This window comes from Vespula vulgaris, chromosome 4 (genome assembly GCF_905475345.1).
Source record: "Vespula vulgaris chromosome 4, iyVesVulg1.1, whole genome shotgun sequence".
Lineage (NCBI taxonomy): Eukaryota > Metazoa > Arthropoda > Insecta > Hymenoptera > Vespidae > Vespula > Vespula vulgaris.
Genome location: NC_066589.1, coordinates 1,571,084 through 1,594,222, shown reverse-complemented (window position 1 = coordinate 1,594,222; position 23,139 = coordinate 1,571,084). Strand labels below are relative to the sequence as shown.

General features: G+C 31.1%; 1 long non-coding RNA gene across 1 annotated transcript; it reads left to right on the top strand.

Annotated features, from left to right (window-relative positions):
• The first annotated feature begins 1,639 nt into the window (after positions 1-1,639).
• LOC127062978 (uncharacterized) lies at positions 1,640-21,258 on the top strand. The gene is made up of 3 exons (XR_007781229.1): positions 1,640-1,889; positions 2,406-2,515; positions 20,829-21,258. It is a non-coding gene; the product is annotated as an uncharacterized LOC127062978 (long non-coding RNA).
• Positions 21,259-23,139: the final 1,881 nt, after the last annotated feature.

Here is a 23,139-nt window from a genome sequence, read left to right as displayed (position 1 = left end):
CTAAAGAAAAATTGAAGAAGGAAAGAAAAAGTTGAACAAAACTGATACAAAGAAATTTTCTAAAAAAGATATCAATAACAAAGATAAACTAAAAGATACAAAAAATTTTCAAACTTGCAAATTCCGAATAAATATAATATCGATATTTCATAATTTAATTTAATAATATGTATTTAAAGAACAAATTGCAATCAATGTTTGTAGGGACGAGTGCGTAGAAACAAAAAAACTGATAAAAAGAGTTGTGCGTTTTAAAGATCTCTGCAATCGAGCAAAATGAAATTAGATTGAGTTAATAAATTGTACATAATCAAAATTATAATATACATATATAAATAAATAAATATATACATATATATATATATATATATATATATATATATATATAAAATATACATAAATTGTACGAAAAAGATACCCAAACGAAGATCTCTTACAAAAAGAAAAGATTTTATCATGTTAAAAATTTACGATCTCTCGATGACTCTATTTGTTTAGAATTATTCTCTTTAAATACATCGAAACTGAGAGAGATAAAATGATAAAAAATCGGCATAGATGTTAAAGTGTTTTTTCATGCATGGTTGACCATAAAATATAAGTAAGCTCACTGTGAATATGGAAATCCTGCGATTATGTCACTAAGATCCTACTTTATAGACTTGGTCAGCGTTAAAGGTGGTAATAGTCAGGGATTGGCGGGGATAAATTGGAATAGGTGGGGATAGGAACGATCGAAAATCTCCTGTACCTGTTCGTACTTTAAACTTTCTCGTTCAGCCATGCACAATAGTTCATATTTATTTCATACTTATTACTAAACTCACACACGCGTTTCGAGCAATAAGCGATGAACTGCTTTAATAGATCGTTATACGCATAATTATATGATCCTATTGATATCAATTTTATTCCATAAAATGATAGGAATGTGAATGATATAATTAATGATAGAACGAGTTCGACCCTAACTTATATGAGATAGAAATTATTAATTTATATGTAAATATAAACGAGGATTAAACGGATATGAAAATTTATGATAAATTAATTCAAAATATTCATTTGAATGAAATATTTAATTTCTAATGCAAAATATAAAATTTATATATATTTCGATTAAAAACATAGAAATAGTATGTTACATTATTAAAAAAATATTAGATTAATTCCACAATGTTCTTTTTATCCATTCATAGTATAAATTAATCGATGGAAAATTCATTATAACCAACTAATTAACTTATTCTAATCTTATTCTATGGGTCTTTACATGTAGAAATCTCCAAGTAATGAAACCTGGACAATCGATATTACACGCGATATCATTTTGATTATAATCATGTATTATAATCATATATTAAGATCAAATCTGATTATAAATCATGTAACGTGATTACTATTGAGTTAATCGGCCGCATAATTCCATGCATTTCAAAATTGTTTTCTTCTTTTTTTCTAATCATATCTAATCATTGCATAAATATGTTATATATACCGTCTTGTATGAAATGCATTGAAAACTTTAATTATATATCAAATTAATAATATAAATTGTATATTTTAATTATATACAAAGAATAATTTATTCACATACATATTTCTAATATACAACGTATATAAATATCTGTCGTGTTCTCGTCGATACAAATACAGAAAAAAAATGTAAATAATCTAGCGAAGCGTTAGAGATGTATATACATACAATACAATAGATTTCTTCGTTATAAATGAAACGTCGAGCAACGCGTGTGGTCTCCAAAATAAACAGGGAGAAGGGACGGCTCGACCTATGCTTGCGTTTCATTTTATTTTCAAGGAGACCGTCAAGAAGAGAAGACGTATCAAGAAATCCTGTACTAAAATCAACTACAACGTTATTATTTCTGGTGAGTACTCGTTAAATCACGATTACTCTTAATAATTATCGTTTTATATATTAGTTCTGTAATTATTAGCGTTATTTATTTTATTAAAACATTTCGTTCGATCGCCAAGCGTACGCGAGAAAATACAAAATAATCTCGTATCTTGTAAATTCGTTCAACGATTTAGATCGAACAACAAAGTGAGAAATTAATATCCTTCGTAGTTCTTTGTTCCGTTCCATTGTGTCCGAGTTTATTTTCAAGAAGACTGTCAAGGAGAGAAGACGTATCAAGAAATTTTGTACTAAAATCAACTACGACGTTATTATTTCTGGCGAATATTCGTTAAATCACGATTATTCTTAATGATCATCATATTATTTATCCGTTTTTTAATTATTAGTGTTATTTATTTTATTAAAACATTTCGTTCGGTCGCCAAGCGTACGCGAGAAAATACAAAATAATCTCGTATCTTGTAAATTCGTTCAACGATTTAGATCGAACAACAAAGTGAGAAATTAATATCCTTCGTAGTTCTTTGTTCCGTTCCATTGTGTCCGAGTTTATTTTCAAGAAGACCGTCAAGGAGAAAGGACGTACCAAGGAATCTTGTATTAAAATCAACTACAACGTTATTATTTTTGGTGAGTACTCGTTAAATCACGATTATTCTTAATGATCATCATATTATTTATCCGTTTTCTAATTATCAGTATTATTTATTTTATTAAAACATTTTATTCGATCATCGATTGTACGTGATTATCAAGAATATACGAAATACATAGTCTCGTATCTTGTAAGTTTGTTCAACGAGTAAGATCGAACGACGAAGTGAGAAATTAATATCCTTCGTAGTCCTTTGTCCCTTCTATGATCTAATGGCTCGATCAATTTGATGGAAGCGTGAATCGTAGCATCGTGATGTATGATCCTGATTTATAGTTACCAGCTGAACGGCAACCCTATCGTTGATTTCAAGATCCAATCTCAATTTCCATGAATAGCGTGTACTCAGCTCCGACAAGCTACTCAACCATGTCTCCTTCTTGCTCGTTATACCCACGTCAGAAATCGAATATATGTTCTATCGTTTAATAATCTCTTATAGCTTACATATCAAATTATTTTTTAGATTATAAACATTGAAAACTTAAGTTTTGATACTTGTATATAAGATGTATGTACTTATTCATTTATTTCTTTAACACGAGTAATATCTCTGTATTCAAATACAAAGAAATTGTATATTTGAATAGAGAGAAATATACAGTCGAAAGAATAAAAAATATATTTAAAGGAAAATAATAGAACATCTAACAAATGTTATTAGGAACATAATTAAATGAAATGATTCTTTCGAATGCACCGAAAAATATTATTTAAATTCTCATGGAAAATATAGGTTGATTCAATGAAGGAGAGTAGAAAAAAGAGAAAAATTTGATATTAGTGAATGAAATTATTATCGATATAATTGGATTTATTACTTATTTATTACATTATTACATTTTAATAGATTTTTCTTTTTACGATATATTTATATTGTGTATAAAAGTGTTTATACGAGATCGTTATAGTATTATTTTACTTTAGAACTCTCGATTCATTTTTCGATTTTATTTTTCATTTAATTAAATAAAACAAATCATTAAAAAATTTTTTTTTAGCTTATACGTATATTATACGCGACATATAAAATTTCAGAAAAAATCATATTGAAGCTGTATCGAAAACAAACTAGGAACATAATTACAATATGCAAAGGATTGTATTTGTTTATTAAAAAACACAAATTTTTATTTATAAGTGTTAATACAAAACAATGACTTCGACATAACCGATATTTACAATCCATAGTACGAAACGAAACAACATGAATGAGTTAAAAGATTTCATTTTCTCGGAGCAACGTATTTGCATTTATATAGGTTGACCAGAAGAATATAATGTTTGTACTTACATTGACGGGCATCGTCTGTAAGGGCAACGAAATAAGCTCATAAATATTGCACAATGTGCGTCGGTGTAAAAGCTTGCATTTAATTCTCCCTTGAAAAGAAATTCTCTCGCAAAAAAAGAAGGAAAAAAGAAAAAAGAAAAAGAAAAAAGCTGCTAATTAATAAAGCTAAAACCATTCGCGTCGGAATTTTTTTCTCTCGTTGCCACCTAATTTTAGTTTACCTCCTCGACGAGATACAATTTTTTCCGAATTAAAATTAGATATCGTTAAAGCGTTCCTTTTTCGCAAGGAATTTACTGATGTTGCCGACTTAGAGGATTTCTTTTGGGAAAGAAGAAGAATCGTTTTAATCATGTTCTTTAAACGTCGGAAAGAAAATCTTCTCAGTTCATTCTGATCTGTACGACGAGTTTGAAATAAGGAAAGAAGAAACAAAGTACAAAAGAAATAAAAAAAGAAACAAACAAAAAAAATTGAAAAGAAATAAAAAGAGAGAGAGAGAGAAAGAGAAAGAATCAAAGTCTCGAAAAGGATGAGCGCATTAACGGGCAGCCATGGAACGCAATTTGTCGAACGAAATTCCGCAATCCGTGGTAAAGAGAGAAAAAACGAAGAGAGCGAGCGAGAGAGAGAGAGAGAGAGAGAGAGAAAGAAAGAGAGAGAGATACAAAGTGAGTGAAAGAGTAAGAGAAAGAAAAAGAAAGAACGAATTTACAAAGACCGTCGAGAGATTCTACGTCGCCTAGCGTCCTACTAATTGTCTCGAGGTAGTCACAGCTGCGATATTGTCTCCTCAATTTCCGTGGACGACGATCCAGAGGGTGCAAAACGTTGAACTGAAAAGCACCTCCCATCTCGCTTTGTCTCTCTCTCTCTCTCTCTTAAGGTGGTTACACGGATCTGCATGCATATAAGAGACACCTCCTGTTAAATCACGAATATTTGCATATCTAGTAAGAGTCTCGAGGGGATGAACGAGGTGGGCTCTCTCCTCCTTCATGTTGAAACCAGCTTTGAGTTTCGACTCCCCGTTAGATACGACGATATATTTCTATCTCTTTCCTTCTCTCTCTCTCTCTCTCTTTCTATCTCCCTCTAGCTTTCCATCTCTGTCTCTGTCTCTGTTTCTCGCTTTCTCTCTCTCTCTCTCTCTCTCTCTCTAGACTCTTGTTTGGATATATAATATATATGTATATACTATATATTATATATATGTATATATATATATATATTATATATATGTATATATATATTATATATATATATACATATGTATATATATATACATCTATGTGTATGGTATCAGGAGAGTAGCAACGGGATAGAGTATACGAGACTCTGAATCGTTATTCAATTTCTATAAAGATAACGATATATACCCAAAAAAGAAATACTTTCTTTAACAAATGATATGTATTGATCCATAGAATACGAAATGAATGAAAAAGACAATGACAATGCATTGTTATCATATTTCAATATATATTCGTTAAAAGGTATATGAGAAGATGGAAAAATATAAATTGTTGTTCCTTTATGATAAGACTAATAATAGAAACAAATTAATATCACGTCATTTGACAATGCAGCATTTCTGGTTTAGATATAAGTATACGAAATGAATATCTATGAAAAAATAACATGCAATAGCTATTTAGTAAGAGAATTACAAGAATAATCTAATAGATATCATATTATTCATTTCAAGATAATTAAAAATGATTTTGCGTGATTTAATTATTAAAGATTATAATGATATAATAATAAAAAAAAGAATACACAATTTCGTAGAGCGATGATAAACATTCGTGAAAAAATTAACGCTACAAGTTTTTTCCATTTTTGAGCTTGTGCAACAAGAAAATTTTGATAAGGCATGACAACATAACTAAGTAAGTAGTACGTATAACAACGTGAAAAGCGTGACGTGATTATAATTTGTTTTCAACAAATTTGCAACAACGAAAATGAACCATCAGTTTACGTTCTACCATTATCACGTGAGATCACGTAACAAGCGTTATGATATCTCGCTACGTGATATTAATATGTTTCTATCTTAAATGGGTCGTAGCTATCGACCTCATTAAGAACTATACAGCGATGTATAAATGTGTACATCTCGTCGTCCATTCGTATGGAACAAGTTCACGGTAATTTTGAAAAGCATTGTTCGCGAACACAATTATCATCCACGTAATCATAAGGCATAGTCATCGGAGTATGTGTCTCTCTCCTCCCTCTCTCCCTTTCACCCTCTCAAACATGACTCGGCACTCTAATGCTATTTCCTGCTTTCTGTGTATTGCTTTTCACGATTGTCCTTTCGACTTTACGAACTCTTTTTCTCTTTTCATCTTATGTGATTTCTTGATTCTCTCGAACGTGATCTTTCCTACGTGTCCTTTCTTATCAGGTAGATAGATAGAATTAAATTTGAGAATTTCTAAGAATATATGATTGAAACGCGTTTTTCAGATTGGTAATTTCATTTTTTTAAATACGTATTTAATAGGAAGATAATCGAATAGACGAGAGAGAAGAATGAAAAAATGAAATTAAAATGAAATTTAACGTCGACTATGTATAATACTATACAACAGGTTCTTGATATTTCACGCTTTTCGTCGTTTCTTTCTCGCATCGTTCTCGTCGTTGAAGGACGATTTTTATCTGGGATGAATATTATGTCGTACTGGATTCATTCACAAAGAATGGAAAGTTAAATGGGCCAAGATATGACAGAACGATCGTAATGTTAGTAACGAGCTTTTAAATTAATATAATTTACTTTATAGATGTAATTGTTGTTTGAATTTATTTCTCTATGATTAAAACGTATGATCGATTTCTAAACGATGTATTATTCTCATTTAGATCATATTATTTTTCATCGACATACTATTCCCATTTGTATTACATATTTAATGTAACTCTTATAATGCTATATGTGATAGAGTAGAATCGGTTAGATAAAAAGTTTTTCCTTTTTATTATATACACAAAGGTATACGGTCTCGTGTGAGATTAAAAATTATATGGCCTTCATTCGTTGGTAGATACGAGACCTCGGAGATCAAGCTACAAGAGAGATTCCCTTTTCCCTGGACGGTAAACTTCACTATTTTTATCTTCCTGATACTTGCTTATTCCCCCGGAGGAACAGCGACTTTCTCATCTCTATAGAAAACTTTTACTTTCGTTTTATTACGTACGGAATTAAAGGATTGTTAATTAATTAACGGACATAATACAACTTAATTAAAAAATTAGTAATTTTGCAAGAAATATGTTATAGGAGAAACAAATTTTAACTTGTTTTATATATTGAATTTTATTGTCCTAGTTGGCATTGTATAAGTTTAATGAATTTTGTTATTGAATGAAATTCCATGTTTTTGTATTTTGTCTAAAAATATTAGCAAAGAATAATTTAATAACGGCTTAATCCAAGAAGTTATTTTTATAATTTTATGATATTATAAAGCTAAATAGTAAACAATTCAATTAATTGTCAGGATTTATTAAAGAATTAAAAGAAATGGAAGATAAAAAATTATGTAGAATAATATAGTATGATTAAAATTAATTATTATGTAGTCAATACAATCAAAATAACAAAGCAGCTCAATTAACCTTTTACCTTAATTACGATGTGTCCGAAACGTGCTATGAAAATTACTACCAAATTTGCAAATATGGTAACAAGTTTCATTCACAGTGTGTAGCTACGCGTTCTAATTTAATACATATTAAATTTTACATTGTTATAAATATTTTGCTTGTTGACATAAAAATTATTCGGTGAAATAAGGTAAAAAATTTTAATAAAGGACGAAAAATAGTTCGATAATGAAGATATATTGAAAGTATATCGATCTTCTTTTTATCTAATTATTTAACGAATTATATTGACGAAAAAACAGAGTTTTAAAAACTTAAGTAAATTCTAAAGTGTTTGATGATTGCAAACAAACAAATTGTATTGTCGCGAAAAAATAAATATATTTTAAATGTGTAATTTAAGAACAGTTTATGTACTTTAATAATAATATTTTCTCAGAGGCATTTTCACAAATGTAACAATATGTAACAATTTCATTATTTCAAGTAGCTTCATTGTAAACATAATTAAAAATTTATAAACAACGAGATATAAGTAGCATAATATTGCATTCTTAAGGAAGATATTTATTATTTATTCGTAACATATAGGTCAATCGAAATCCAAAATAAAGTACGAGATATAGTCCGATAACTATATATAATACGTTTTTATCGAATATTTCAGTGTCTAAATGGAAAAAAATTGAAACTTCGTAGTGATGCATATTTGAGCAGAAAGAATATGAAATGAAATTGAAATCCCCTTGTCAGAAAATGATTTTCATTCTCATTGTCGCGATGTTACGAACTAATCTAATAATACGTTAATAGCATAGGATGGTACAATGAAAATACGTGGTAATCATCGGATTTGTTGGAATTCGTAAATAAACGACTTCGAACACGTCGGATAGGAACTGAATTCATCAAAGTAATCATGTTAACCGTGCAAATCCATTTTAGGATTTCGAAAAGAAATTTCAAATCCAGCTTTTTCGGATATTACATTCGAACGGAGAAATGTCTCGATGAGTATAAATAATTTCTATCTATGTTCTTTCCATCGTACTCTTAACAAGATATGATCGAAATAAAGATCGGAGTTTCGTAATGATTTTGCATAAATAAATAGCTAAAGAAAATTTCGCGATAAGGATTTAGTCTTGAAATGGGAGAAACTTGAAATAATTTTATATTTAACGAAATTTGACCGGAAGTGTTTCCTCAAGAACAAGTTAAGTTCACCTAATCGATAAAGGTATCCCATCGCCTCGTTCAATTTACTCGGGTAAATAAGGTTTATAATGTAGTCTCCGGCATAGAATACGGTTGATTGAAGGCACGACTGACGTTTCTATCAGAATCTCAGTGCGGAGTAGAGAAATTGCATTTCGCGGTACGTGAAAGAAGAAAAGAAGAGTGGAAAAGAAGGAAAAGGAAAAGAGAGAGAGAAAGAGAGAGAAAGAGAGAGAAAGAAAGACGGAAAGAGAGAAAGAGAAAGAGAAAGAGAGAGAGAGAGAAGGGATAGATTGGAAAATAAAAAAAGACGTAGATGTAACTTGGACATTTTCGAAATGGTATGAGTGATCTTTCAGACTGTTCTTATAAAATATTACAGATATTCTTATTTTTCTTCGTTCGAAGAAATGAAACAGAGAGAAGGAGAGAGAGAGAGAGAGAGAGAGGGACAGATAGAAAGAGAGAGAGAGAGAGAGAAAGGAAAAAAATGCCGCGATTTTTCACGACAAAGACTTTAGAAGATGGCCGTAGCTTGGAACGCGATATAAAAGGCATCGGAAGGAAGGTTATTCGGAACGATGCTACTCGAAGAAGTACCTGTAACTGCTCGAACAGAATCTTCCTCTTCCGTTTCACCTGAGTTTTTACCGTTTTCTCTTTTTTCTCTCTTTCTCTCTCTCTTTCTTTCTGTTTCTTCGTCTCTTCTCTTCTATCCATCTATTTATCTATATATCTATTTATTTATCTATCCATTCCACCATCTATCAATACATCTATGTATAGATCTATCTATACAACTATCTATCCTCTTCTCTTTCTTATTTCCTTTCTTTCACTTTCAATGCTTTTCCAAGCTTTTCTACTTTCAAACAAAAAATGTTATCTCCAAGGAAAAACTTTTTCTCTTTATTTCCTTCTTCCGTTTTTCTTTCCTCTCTTATTCCATCTTCTTCGTTTTATCGACCACGTCAACGAATTACGATGTACTCGCGTAGATCGACTTAAGGCTTGTTTGCATTCACTTATTTCCATTTCGCTACGATACTAAGTATCTTCTCTCAACCTGAAAAGTAATCTCTCGAAACGTTTGATTTTTATTGAAAATTTTGTTTAAATGTTAACATTTTTTCTTTCTTTTGTAGTTTCGAATGTTTCGACTCGAGAATACGAAATTTTTTAAATTTATAAATGTTCTTCTAAATAAATCTTTCTAGATGAATATCCGCTGTTTTTCCCTTTGTTTTTCTTTTTACTTCTTCAATGTTAATTTAATACCTTAAAACAATTTTTTGTTAATAACGTATTAAATCATAATCGATGGTTCAAAAGATAAGAAAAATGTTTCGTATAAAAGTTTCATTAATTGAATGATATCGCTTTAATTCTTTTCCCCTCTTTGAAAGTTTTCGCATATAAAGATTAAGCTTATGTGAAAGTCGAGCGAATATACAAATCACGAGTAAAACTGTTTCATTCGTAAAAACATTTTAATCCTAGAAAACAAAGCGTATTTATTTGATGATTAATCGGAATTATTTTCATTATCGTTTGAATACTCGCTCGATCGTAGAAACGTAGACGTAGAAAATGGATCGTACAGGCGTGCTACGGAATCTCATTAAAATTTCTCACTTACGATCAGGTAGTTGAGATTTTCGAAATGCATTCGTAATCAAATTCTCTAAAGCATGACAAAAGGTCGTGGTACATTAATAATATTTCACGCTTTTCGCACGGAATAATAATGCTAATGGGCAATATTCGGTCAATATCAAAATATACGTTAAACAGCGGAAAATAGGAACTAGGATAATGAGAAAGGAAGAAAAATAATGAGATGTCATATGAATCGTACTATAATTATAATCGATTCAATTACGCGCGTAGTTCGTACTATTAAAACGTTCTCGTTTATTGTAGTCATTTTCCTTTTCAATTGTCACTGAAGCTGTACAATAATAATTGTATAATTATATAATAATAATAATCATCATCATCATCATCATCATCATTATTATTATTATTATTATTATTATTATTGTTATTATTGTTATATCTTAACATTATATTAATTCGATATTTACTCGTTAGATTTATATGATCTAATCCATTAATTAAACTTCGACAGGAATTATCGTTAATTTCACATTGATAAGTCGACGAGATTTAATTAAAGCATTTCGGGTTCTATTTATTTGCCGATAATACGAATTTTAATTTGAGAGTCTCTTGTTCGTAAAACTATGAAATATTTTTAGGAAGGGAAAGGGTCATGTGAATCGATTCTGGTCGTTAGTAAACGAGCGAAATAGAGAGGAAGTTTATTTCCTAATTAATGGATAGATTTTGATGGATGATTGAACAGCCGGTATGAAGTAATTACAGGAGGGATATTCGATGGTACTTCGATCACATGAAATAACCTTAACAAAGTCAATGTACATTCCATAAATGGGGGTTGGAGGGTGTAGAAGAAGATGTTGCTTGGTTCGATGTTAGTTTGAACGTGTCAATGGACACGAAAATGGATTTCCCAGTATCCTACGTAGCAACGCCTTAGACGCCTAACGATCGATGCGAAGCACGATACCAAATCAAAGAGCTTCCTGTGCTTGATTTGCATGCACGAAGCCGTCGAGTCTCTTGTTCGATCTTGGACAGGATACAATGTACACCTCGGTGTATCTTCTACTTATCACATTGTGATCATGGTCAGCGTGGTGTGAACGTACTAACATTGTTTCGCTTTTCTATACAAAAGAAGGTATGTTTTGCTTTCGTTACTTATGTAAATATTAATGAAACACGAGACTTTTTAATTGTTAACTTAATCAATGAATATTATTAATTACTTTTAATTAACATTCGTAAAACGTTTCGCTAATAAATAGTTTTATTTATTTTCATGATAGGGTATATAAAATAGAAGTCGAATATTTTCAAATTCTTGCTTTCAAATCCGCAACCATCTTTATCATTCATGTAAATATCTTCAATTCTCCCTTGTTAATATTTTCATGAAACGTAAATTCTTGTTATGATTATCGTGTCAAGAGAAGTTCTCATGTAAAATGGTACAGTAGAAAGCGTTAAAAGCTGGACATTCGCGATCTATCTCGTAGGAGGTGGAGATTTGAGCTTGGTATCGTATGATACCGTAGAATATTCCAAAATATTCATCTATGTATATGTATATCTATATGTGTATATAAAAGAGAGAGAGAGAGAGAGAGAGAGAGAGAGAGAGAGAGAGAGAGGGAGGGAGAGAGAGAAAGAGAGAAAGAGAGAGAGGAAGTAGTCGAGAATCTCTGATGAATATCGCACTCGTCCCAACGATGGTGCATCATTTTCGCGTAATGTGCTTTACTCCGTAATAGCACTCGGTGGTTCTACCTGCAATTCCATAATGTGAAATGTTCGGTAAGTTAGTGAGGCAAGGCATTAGCCGTGTCTCAGAGCCTGGAGTCACGCTCTTTTCTGCGGGAAAGCAAGTTGGGAAATCCGCAAAGCATGGGAAAGCCAAACGGTACTCGGTCCTCTAGATGGCACCTAGTATTCATCAACCGGTCGAACCAGAACGATAGAGAGAGAAAGAGAGAGAGAGAGAGAATGTGTGAGCGTAAGAGAGAGAATATATAAGAGAGAAAGATATAGAGAATATGTTTGTTAGACAGAGAGTGAGTGAAACAGAGAGAGAGAGAGAGGGAGAGAGAATATACATATGCGTGAAAGGGAGAGAAACTTGTTGTTAAGTGTCCTCGCTAGCACGAGTCCCTTCGTCCTAGCAACTAATGCATTTCTCTTGGTGCTGCACCTGCCATACCGACTTAACCGAGCGTAGGAACGTGCATAATGCATAGGAGGTAGTACGCATAAGCGTACGTAACTGTACCTACTATGTATGTTCCATCTCTCTCTCTGATTCTCTCTCTCTCTCTCTCTCTCTCTCTCTCTCTCTCTTTATCTCTGTCTTTCTCCTTATGTGTACCTTATCACGCTTTATCCTCCTTTAATCTCGTTAACCTCCACGATCTCGTAAGGATAATGTTCGCGAAGTGTCAAAAATTTTAAGCTTATAGAAGATCAAGTCGAATACAAGTACTTGATGGTTGAAAACATTTTATTACGCGTTATTATACATAGCTTAAATGAATTAATTAGGTATATTTTTATTTAGACTTGATTTTTAAACGATGATCAATCTTTCGAGATTGATCAAGTGATTAGATTATTGATTGCGATATATGTAATAGATCGTTATGGTTTGTTTGATTATTTTGATCATTCGAGTAATGGAAATCAAATATTGATCAATAATTATTAATGTTTAATCAACAAGTACTTGTGTGATTATTATTTAAATTTTTGATAACTCGAAGAATGTATTGTTTCTTTCATTAGATGTTAAACATCGTTTTAAAGATTTGTGAAAAAATAAAACATATCAATATGACCGGCATTTAAGAACTTTGCGGATAGTTAGCTTCTATTTGGTTGGTCGGAAACTGAGAGACAAAGTTTCGCTCTCTCTCTCTCTCTCTCTTTGTCTCTTTCTCTCTTTCTACCCATAAACAGTTTAGTAATCCAGAGATAAAATAACTTCCTCCGATCGCCGCTAAATTGCTCCGACGAACTGGAACTCTTGAGAACTTTACTCTTTCAGTTTATGGTTAGACCGTGGTTTTCGTCGCTCTCCTTTGATCTTGGTGCGCCAATGAAATTATACATTTCTGAAGAAAGTTAGTAGGATCTCTATTTTGATTTTGAAGTTACATACTTTAGAATTTGAAAGTTTGACGGTACACCGGCTAAAGTTGGAAGGTGCCTAAAAATAAAAATAACAATATTCTTGAAGAACTATAAAGATTTCGAATTTTAATAAAAAAGAATATGTTGCATGTTTGTTTTTTTTCTTCATAAATTTATACTTTTCTACATTCGATATACATAATAATAAAGTTAATTATAGATACATACACACACACACATATATATATATAAAATTTAAATTTGTTACATATAATATTATGTGTACAAAATTAGCAAAAGAATTATAAAAAAGATTGACAAGGTTACGTTATATGTGTATATATAAATATATATATATTTATTTATAACTAAATATTAATAAAAATATTATTATTATGTATATTTTTATTTTTTTATTATATAATAATATGTTTAGTAATATTCAAGAGATGATATAAAAAAGGATGATGTGTAAGAATCTCGTATATTTCTTCACTTAAATAGATCGAGAGAAGCGAAAATAATGATATAGCAAGGAAAATGAAATACCTATGTTGGTATTGATACTCTCGATTGTTCATTATAACTTATTTCTAGCCAGTAAACGGGATTTTAAAAATGCGATCAAATTCATTAAGATTATTCGGATTTCTCTGACGAATCGTTCTTTTCCAGTCGGTCGAGCATCAAATAATTATATTATCATATCGACGAGTACGATAGGTCATCGATCGTTTAACTTTCGTGCATTCTTCATAGCAAATTTTGCGATCGTATATTGATCGACGTATGTGATACATCAAATTTCTGTCAATCCCAGTCTCTCGTTTCTCGCGAATTCTATAGGAAAACTTTTGATAAGAACGGAAAACCTTCTACGATCGATCGATCAAAACTACGACCTGAAAACGTGTAAACGATCGATCATACTCGTCGAATGAAAATTTTTCGAATGATTTTTTATATACATGCTACAAAGAACCATTACATTTTTCCTATAGATATCGTTATCGACATCTTCAATATCTCATTTTAGAATAAATGAATTAATATTTTTCCATACATTCACTATGTTTTTTGTAATTACGTTGAGAACGGAAATAAAAAAGGATTTATTATTGCACGTTGATTTTTATAAGAAAGAATAATTCGATAGAGAAAAGAAATATATAATAATTTAATAAAAATATTAATGTATGTATGTATAAATATTATTATCCACAGACTTTTTACGATTCGTTAATTTATTACCATTTTTAACATTTTATAAAGCTATCATGCATACGCCCCTACACACATTTTATAATTTCGCACAGTACTTAGGGAATTTCCTTCCGTTATCAAATATACCCATTTGCACTTCGCGTTATTCCATGAAATTAAGTGAACCTTGTTTGGTCATTCACCCATTTCAAATTACTCAAATTGAACTGATATCCAAGTACACATTCATACATACATACATACATATTACATATATATATATATATATATATATATATATACGTGCAGACAGATGCGTACGAATATGTACACACAAATGTTCAAGTGTGAAACTATATTAGATATAAATAAAATATTATAGAGATAGTTAATGAAGTTAAAATATTAATATTTTCATAGATACAATTATTACGTATACGATGTTCAATTTTATATTTATTATTTATTCATTTTCATATATTATGAATCAACATTTCTCAACTTTAGAATTGTGGCCTAATTTAACAGCAGTGGAATTAGGTTTATTAAAGCGAAATGATAGCTGTTGGCTTAGACCAAAGCGAGGAAAATTAATAATTCATCTCTAAAAGATTTCTAGATAGGCATCGTAGTAGAATATTCTTGCGAATTCACAATTACAATATCGTAATAACAGTCGTATCTCCAAAATAATATACAGTGATACTAGTTTAACAGGTTTTTAAATATGTTACTTCATGAATTGAGTCTTTGTTATCATTACAAAAAAAAATGTATTTAAATGTTTGTCGTAGAGGCCATATAAGACATTTATACCAATTTGTAATCGACTCATCCGTAAAGAGATCTCTGAAGTTTAAGGCATTAAATAATACGGACGGCTTTAGGTATATCGATAGACAGATTCGCAACAGGTTTGTAAGTAGATATCGATATAGATAAGTGTTAGCGAAGTACAAACACGTGCTCACGTTAGTACAGTTACGTTAGTAGTAGCGTTGATATCTAGTCAGCATGTGCATTAAATCTATTAAGGTTTCGGTGCACTTCGATCGGGGTGATCACTTATCTATAAAGGCTTCTATATCGTGAATTCTCTATGTTGTATATATGTATATATATGTGTGTGCGTGTGTGTATATGTGTCTGTATACCATCAACAAAAGGGACTCAGAAACCCTTTCGGGATAGATATCCCATCGGGATTCGGTTCGTAAAGCGAATGTTGATGTGATCGCGAGTATGTATGCGAAACTACATATGTAAGCTTTGTGCGATAGACAGAGACAGAAGGATAAAGAGAGAGAGAGAGAGAGAGAGAGAGAGAGAGAGAGAGACCGAGAATTTAATGGGAAAATTCAATTAGTCGTTGGTAGAGCAAAAGCTTTTTCGTATTTGTTCAGCCATATTTCTATGAAAATTTATCGACACGGGATATATGTACGTTTGATATTTGTAAACGGGAGTCCAAATAATCCTCATATTTTATCGTTTTATCATCATTTTCACAATTTCCGAATAACCATAGGTAATCTCAAAGGATTGCTACATAGTAACCCAACCGACTAGCCGAATCTACCCTTTTTATTCCTCCTCTATCTACTCTGGGCCAAAACGAACTTTTCTATTACCGTTCGGCCCTTGCCCTCTTCAACCGGGAAATCGAATGACCGGGCCAACACGTGAAATACAATGTAATCTGTTCACTGTCGATACGGTGTGTCTCGTGTACTTACAATTTATACTTGTCCGAAGAAACCACTTTCATCTATCGGGAGACGTCAGACTTGGCTTTTCTTCATTTACGAAAAACAACATTCGTAGAATTATATTTGGAAGTTTCGTGTTTTATAGATTTTCCACAGTATAATCGATTTTTAATAGATATGGATGTAAAAATATAATATAAAATAGAAAATAATTAATTGTCGAAAATAGTGAGAGATAATATCGATAATCTTTGATTCTTTCGACGAAGTTTTTTTATTAACGAACGAAGATAACAAGAAAATTAATCTATTTGCGAACCTTAGTAGATAATCCGTGTAACTTCATTCGGAAATTATAATTTTATTTCTATTTTCAAGTTGAGTTTGTAAGTTATGTGATAAAACGATAAAACTTCGAGGATCGATATTTGAAACGCGAAGAATTTTCTCAAGGAAACAAAATAAAAGTCATTTAAGGTTTCTCTCTCTTTTTCTCTTTCTCTCTGCTTCGTCGTTTATCAGAAAAATTTCAAGTTCCGTCGTTACGTTCGCGCGATTTCTCAGAGCTATAATATTATTTAACGTTCGTCTTGAGAAGAGATTACTTGAGTGCCAAGGTCTCTGACGTATCTAAAAATAAAAGGTGGAAGATATAACGTTACGCTGCTACACCTTCGAATTTCACAGCCGACGAAAGCTCCCCATAAAATAAGATTTCTAAGTGTAGTAGTTTCCAAGCGTAGATATATTCATGGATTCTTTGCCTATGTGTTTCTTCTTATATATATAGATAGATCTAGCAGTGTCCCTTATCTTTTTATCTCGAATCTACCTTATATATATATATATATATATATATATATATACACATACACACACACACATACACACACGTAGGTAAATCTCATTGGATCGATATCTCGATAAATCGTTCGACATACGAGTAGTCGGTTTTCTTATTGCACCTGTCTCTATATAGAATCTATTTTCAATCCTATTTTCTACTGAAACAGAACTAGAAAAGTCTTAGATATAGAAGAAGTTTTATCAGGTCTTCGAAATGTTTCTCCTTCATATTTCTCAAGATATTCTCTTTTCTTAGCAACAAATGAATCTTTTTAATTGTCTACTTTATCTTTTTTTCTAATTACATACCTATATACAATAGAGTAAGGACGTTCTAGTTCTTATCGACGAATTACTTAGGTCAGTAATATTTTCATTTCATCCAACGTTCGTATTGTTAAATTTTTCTCGACTCGTGGGAACTTTAACTCACGGTTCATTATCGCGGAGAAAAGTTTTCAGTAAATAACTTTGCAAGAAATAAGAAGGTAGATATATCATTTGTAATTTAAATGCAATTTCATGCCGGCCATATTTATCAAGTCTCAACGAACGGACGAACGAACGAATGAACCAACGAACGAACGAACGAACAAACGAACGAACGAACGAACGAACGAACGAACGAACGAACTAAAGAATGTAAACGGGGACACATCATTGTCCGTGTTTCTAACGATCGTTAATCACAGTATATCGCCTTCCCGATCACGTTATCTTTTGTCTGATAGTCGAAATTCAATGGGAGTATATATCGTTAACCATTTTCCTGAATAGGTATTCACCGATGATATTGTTAAAGCGGACTCTCATTTATTTTAAGTGCTTTTTCGTTCGCAAGAAACACATAGGGATATACAGAATCCATTCGTTACATAATACACTTTACATGATATATTTTATAAACCACGCACTACTATACTATACTTTGTTACTCGCGATAAATCGATAAAGTTTTAATGTATCAGAATTATGGACACCTGTTACTTCACTATCGCTTGGAGAGTGATTGTTGGCTAAATGTAAAGATTGATTTGTGATATTCGATAGACGGATGTAACGTTGTTTTCCATCTAAAAAACTTTTTTAATATTTTACGCGCTTCAGAGAGTATCCATCACGGAAGTGATCGAGAAAGAGTGTACCTTCGTTTTACTTCTTTCTTCTTTTATTCCTTTTTTTTTTCTTTATTTATGTATTTATTTATTTTTATTTTTTTTTTGTGACGAACTTTTTTAATCCAGCATAGTCATCAGGATGTGCTGTCTAACGTATAGAAAATGTAGAGAAAAATATCATCTCGTATGGCTAGGCACGTTCAGGTTGTACAAAATCGAAATATAAATCTTGCATCGCACTTGTCGCCATAGCAAAATTCATTATATTCCAGCGGATGCGAAGGTTATTGGAAATTTTCAATTATCATTCTTTGCTGAGGCTTTAATCTTATCTTTAAGGTAACGGAGTAATAATAACGCCAGTTGTACAAATATATATACACATACATATCTATTTATAATTATTGAACACGTACTTTTTATACAGATAAATATAATATTAATAATAAATAATAATAATACTAAATATATATATATATATACAAAAGTAAGTATATATATAATAATTTTTCAGGACCAGGTGAAATTTAATTAACTTGAATACATACATGTGCATGTGATGGTTAAAAAATATTTCAACTTGTCAATCTTCTGCTTTAATGTTCACACAAGAATAACCATAATAACGTAAAGTAATAAATCATATTCTTTTCGCAAGCTACGAATCGCTTAATTAATTTGTAACGAGTTAGCACAAGTTGTCGACTGATAAAGCTCGCTTATTAATCATCGTTGAACCTTTGTAAAGGTTATTCATTCTGTTACGTTTTCTCTCCCTCCCACTATTCCTCCCTCTCACATTTTCGTGAGAGTTCATCGCTCTTTTCTCTTTTCCTTTTCAATCAACTAACGGCTAAACGCTGAAACTTTCATTCAAACCATTGAGAACAGAAGTGCTTTTCGTATAAAGTCCGTTCCCGTAATCATTCATTTATTCTTTCACGCATACCCTACATTCATATTGAAACGTTTAAATTGATAAAATTTTGAATATCTGAAGCACTCTTTTAACCTTTTCAGTGACGATTTTTTTTTAAAGTTAAAAAATATTTATTTTGATGTTCTTATATTTTATTCATTTTAAATCGATCGCAATCTACACTAGATTTACGAAACTTCCATTCAGTTTGATGGATTTCAGTACAAATAAATATACAATCATAACCCGTAAATCTAGCGTTAAACAAATAAAAAAAAATGAAAAAATCATAAAACGTTAAAAAATAAGTAACTTCCATCAGTAGAACGTCATAAATACTAGAATTTTCAAAAATGCAAATACACATGAGTGTATTTAGTTTAGGATTCACTTTTTTTTTCTTTTCCCCCATCGTCCAATCTTTCTCTTGGTTGTCTTATAATCATTAATTAATTTAAGATTCAATGATTTTCATATCGTTTTTATTTTCTCAGTTCATTTTATTTTATTTTCTTTTTTTTTTTGAATCACTTATTCGGTAATGAGAAGTTAAATTCGCACGTGAGGCATTAAGTCGTAAGAAGAGAATAGGACCGAACGATCGATTTCACCGAAGCATCCAATAAGACGATGTTTCTCGATGGAGATGGTGTCGATCGGGTGGCAAACGGGCATGCCGCCCGTCTCGATTGTGCTCTCGAACGAAATTCCATGCGGTTCAATGCGAAGTGCACTCCGACACGTACGCGCGTTATGTAGCAGCATAGTAAAGTCGGCTACATTTCGAGATTAGGAACGTACTGGTTAGGAGTCTCATAAAAGATTTCACCCTGATACCTTTCACGTGTGTGAGGATGATCTTACTCAAGGAGTTCGAAATGTTCCCTCTTTTTTCTTCTTTTCTTTTCGTTCCACTCTATGTCGCGACAAATCTCTATCATGATTCGAACTGATTCCGTGATTTGGAACAGATTCTACGAATTTCAATGGATTCGTTAATTTAAAGAAGATTTAATGATTAAGAACAAGTGTTAAACGATTTAAAAAATTTAATAGAATTTAAAGTAGATTTTGTAGCGGTATATAATAGAACAGATAGAGCGAGATACTGTTTTACTTAATTTATATTTGCCAATGATCCAGCATCGGTGATTATATATCTGAAAAGAATGAATTTATCTCGTTTTGTTTGATATAATAATGATTTTTTACTTAGTTATTAAAGAAAGTATAAAATATCTCAATAAAAAAGATATATGATTTAAAGTTTCATAATGATTATTATAATATTTTTCAATCGTTGAAAGCAAAAATTTTTTAGATCTCGTTACTAACGTTTTAGTCCTAGTTAAACGTAATTTAAAAGAATAATTGATATTGATCGATCCGTTTAAATATGAGAGAAAATCACTGGATAGATTTTTTCATCGAGTCCAAGTTGAAACGTTCAAATGCGAAGAAAATGTTCACTTTGTCAACTTTATATTATATATATTTATCTTTCACACTCTGTATCTATATTTTAGGTGTGTTAACTTTCCGGAAAGAAGTTACTCAGTTTTCTCGGACGTGGAAACTATCGTATCTACTTTCTTTCGTTTGCAGGTGCCATTAAAGAAAGTTACTCGAACAATGACTGAGTTCGTCGACGATCCAACCAGTCGATCGAGTTAAAGCGATCCACGAAAGTCTCGAAGAGCTTTAATTGCACTTGAAGGCCTTTGAGAGGCCAATGTACCTACACCATCTAACGTCGACTTCATTCGACCGTAAATACGAGTAAGCTTTTGTCCCGGAGACCCCGCATTGCGGCTTTGTCTTTTATTTTGTGAGGAACGAAAAAAAAAAGAAAAAAGAAAAAAAGAAAAGGAAAAGAAAAAAAAAGAAAGAATCTCCTGCAATTTTCAACGCGAACCGCTTTAAACTTACTCTCTACCTTTCACTTCACCCTACGTCCATCTCACGAAGCAGATCGGCTTACCTAACAGATAATTCCGTTCGTTCGTTTATTCGTTTGCTTTCATTGAATGATAAAGACGAGATCAAAACGATTAATTGGAAGAGAACCGAAGAAACTAATTTTTTTCAGAGATTCTACGATTATTTATTGTAATATCTATTGATAAAATATTTTTATAACTATAAATCGCGTTTTTTTTTTTTTAATTTTAATTAGTAATAGACAGAGAGAGAGAGAGAGAGAGAGAGAGAGAGAGAGAGAGAGAGAGAGAGAATACGTAATCATATACTTTTACGAATACATGAATAATGCATAATGCATATATTCGAAAAAGTTTGTCTGAACTTTATTTAAAATCGAACTAATAAATCCTTTTAGTCGAACTTCAGTATGGTCGTTATTACTAATATATAATTAATAAGGATTTAGGGTGTTTATAACGATTACTTTTTAGTTTTGCTAAAGTATACTAGATTTATTTGGTATTATGTCCTGATTTTGAATTTACTATTCTTCGGTTTATTATATTAGATAATAAGAATTTAGAATATTTACAACCTAACGCAATTGATTATTTGGAATATTTAGAAACTAAAAGCATTATTTTTTGGAGATATTCAAATGTTCTCGATTTTATATCGTAATAACATTCATTGAGCATATATGTCATAATATAATTGATATTGTGTTTTCTTGTAGTCTATACTAATGGATGGATAGACATTATTATTAACATATAGAAACGAAAATAATTGAATGTCTTTAAAAGGTTATACTACTGATTAATTTGGAGTATTTACGAAATTTAATAAATTCTACGATATTTTTATTAGTTAAAATATACTATACATAAGCCTTATATATTCAATTTGTTTCAATAAATAAATCTTATATTCGTACCTTTTAATTTTATCATAACGGACACGTAATATATCTATCAATATATGATTTTAATTTATTAAGGGTCCAATATAGTAAGTAACTTACCAACTTAGAAGTTTCAGGACATCATAATTTCCATATTACCTCTATATGTTCCGACACTTTCTTATAACGATGTAAAGTTTCCAAGAAGTTGAAGTAATACTTTACGATATGTGAAATACTTGCTTCTATTCCTTGTTTCTTTTTTTTTCTGCTATAGTATTTATTCCAAATTTATCAACACGAATCGTTTTCTTAATTTAATCTCTCTGTCTTTCTTCTACTATGATTATAATTCATAGATAAATCTAAGTATATTTATTAGATTTTTAAAAAGTTTCTTACTTTTATAGAATAATAATTTAACATATATAGGTATATATTTACATTATTCTTGAGGCGTTGCTAGCTTTTTAAATAAAGTTTCAACGAAACACCGAGAAAGTTAACGATATCCTTGTCGCTGTTCGTGCCTTCGCGCTGAATCGTTTTTATTCGAAGAAACAGCCGCAACCCCGCGAAGTTCGAAATGCGATTTCGCAATATGCCTGAAAGAAAACTTTGTGCGGTCGGGCTGTTTCGTGAAACTCGCAAAGTTTTCGCGTCGAGCTTCGCGAAAAAAAAAGCGAAGAAGAGTTTGTTTCGTTGTAACGAAAGACAGACAGACAGAAAGAAAAAGAGAGAGACAGAAATAAAGAGAGAGAGAGAGAGAGAGAGAGAGAGAGAGAGAATGAAAGAAAGAAAGAAAAAAAACGGTACGTTCGAATACCGATAATCGTAGCTCGTTTGGAATAGAATTTTTCTTTTTTCAAACGTTCCTTCTAATTCCATAGAATCCTGAATTTTTCTTCTCTCTCTCTTTCATTATTCGTTTTTTATATTCATCTTTATTTTTTGTCCAAATGTTAAAATTATAAGAGGAATAAGTAGTGGGTAGTGAGAGGAAGGTGAAACGGATTCTATGAAGCTATATCGATGTCGAACGATCGATCTTCGTCGTAGAGTTTGAAGAGAAAAGCAGTAAAACATTAT